General features: G+C 37.9%; 1 pseudogene; it reads right to left on the bottom strand.

The window, feature by feature from the left end:
- Positions 1-426: 426 nt before the first annotated feature.
- LOC100476720 lies at positions 427-1,950 on the bottom strand (annotated as a pseudogene).
- Positions 1,951-2,163: the final 213 nt, after the last annotated feature.

Below are 2,163 nucleotides of genomic sequence, written 5' to 3'. Positions count from 1 at the left end.
TTTAAAAAGGTTTTTTTTTTTTTTTTTTTTTTAATGAGGCACACTAAGACCCCTATTTCTCTAGGTCCGCCATATAGTTGAGGTATTTTCATTTACTATGTTTACATTTAGTTCTTTTCTTAACTAACCAGAGTAACGGGGATTCCAGCAAGGATATAAGTGATCCTCTCCCCATAAAGGTCAAAACTTTTACAATAAAACGGTATCTGGTAAGAGTTATGTACCAAGAACTGCAACAATTGTGCTAAATAGACTGCTTTAATATAAACTTTACAGTTTGTGTATGTGCTTTTTTTAAAATAGGAGTTGTGATTGATTATTTGACATATTAACATTAAAAAATTGCTTTATAAACAATCAAGGTTTACAAAAGTCATTTGAAAAGTGGTTATTCCAAGTTTTTATTGATATGGGTCAAATAATGTCTCATACCATGCTTTCCATAATTTCTCTGCCATCTGTGCTGTGGTGCCTGGGTTCCAAATGTACAAGCCGCCAAGGAATACAATCATGGGTATGTTTCTGTCCATTTGTTCCAGTGTGCTGGGATAAGGGGTGGGTGTTTAAAATCTTTAAACAATTTACGCACTCTCCTGGGAATTGTGAATAGATAGTATCTGCTCTGTGGCGTTTCTTCAGACCGTGCGCCGTGTGTACGTTGTTAGTAGGGGTGTACAGTGTTCTGCAGCAGTTCTTCCTAGGATTCCCACACAGCTGATCTGAAAGTTGGTTTTCATCATCCTCCTGATGTTTACTTATTTCTTCTTCCTCACAAGAAGCCACACCATTTGCAGTCCAATTTCCTGTGCCATCTGGAGCAGCTAGGTAGCACTGAATATAGGAATTGAAAACTTGAGCTGCATGTTAGATAAAAAAGCCTTTATGGAAATGTTTCTCATCTTGGATCCCAGTTAGCAGGACTCCAGCAATTTGTCACACATCTCCTTGTATACCACGTCATCTTTATCAAAACTTCTTCCAATATAGCACTTCACCCAAAGAATAAGTGAGGTGTGTGAGGCAGTTAATAAAGGAGAAAAGTTCATTTGGAGTGGCATTTAAAAATTTGGATAGAATACGGTTATCAGGTTGCTGATCAATGCTAGAGAATCCCGCAACTTCCAAATATTTTATATCAATTCCATTGATAGTATTCAGTAATCCTTCAATAATCAATTTGCGATCTTACATGGGGAGTAAGGGTCCATGAAGAGATACTAACTGTGTACGGCATTGCAGAGAACCTTGTGCCATATCTGAAAAAATCTTTGATATTTCTTTCCATGTACTAAAAGGAAAATCTTCATAACTCTATTATCCAGAAGAGTCTCCTGCTTGGGCTCTGCTGACTTTGACAACACATTTGGGAGGATTCAAACATAGCTATATGGCGTCTGCCCAAATTTGGAGGAAGAAAGTTCCAGCTAGAGGCCTGATTGCCAAGTACAAGGTAACTGCTGAAATATCCAAGACTTCTGAGTATTGAGGTTGCTTCTGCTGATGAACTCCCGTAGAACTTCAATAGTTGACATGAAGATGTGACAAAGGTCTTTTTCCTGAAATACTCTCCTGTAGTACTCCTGGAATCCCATACTCAATTCAATGTTGCTCATGTTACTTGAACTTGAGCATTCACTCAATAGGGCACTTAGGATAAAAGAGGCCATGGTTTGTGCAGTGGGATCGCCCCTACTTATCAACTGGGTGACTTCATAAAAATGCTTCTGCAGTTAATTGATTTATCTAACAATCCTCATGTTATAATTAATGCCACTGCAAATAGAATTTGTTCTCGATGTACTTTTGGAGGTTTAATCTTTGTAAAGGCATAGGTTTAAAGAAATGTTTGCAGTGACTTGATGCTACCTTTTTACAAAAGAATCCACTTTCAGACAACTGCTTCCAGTGTGGCTGCGGCAGCTTAAAACAGAACATAGTCCATTTTGCTTTCTGGTTTTTGTTTTTGTTTTTTAATCTAGTGACCTTGCTTTAGCACCACAAAGAGGTTAGTTCCTCTCAAAATACACCTCAGGCAAGTGGCAGCTAATCACCTATTAAAATTTTCAAAAACTTTCCTCCCCCTCTTCAACTGCTACTTCCAAAGCATGAAGCATGAAAAACACTTGCAAACTGTAAACCTTCACTCTGATTTCCTAAGTGACA

This window comes from Ailuropoda melanoleuca, unplaced genomic scaffold (genome assembly GCF_002007445.2).
Source record: "Ailuropoda melanoleuca isolate Jingjing unplaced genomic scaffold, ASM200744v2 unplaced-scaffold71288, whole genome shotgun sequence".
Lineage (NCBI taxonomy): Eukaryota > Metazoa > Chordata > Mammalia > Carnivora > Ursidae > Ailuropoda > Ailuropoda melanoleuca.
This window is presented reverse-complemented; position numbering and strand designations above follow the sequence as displayed.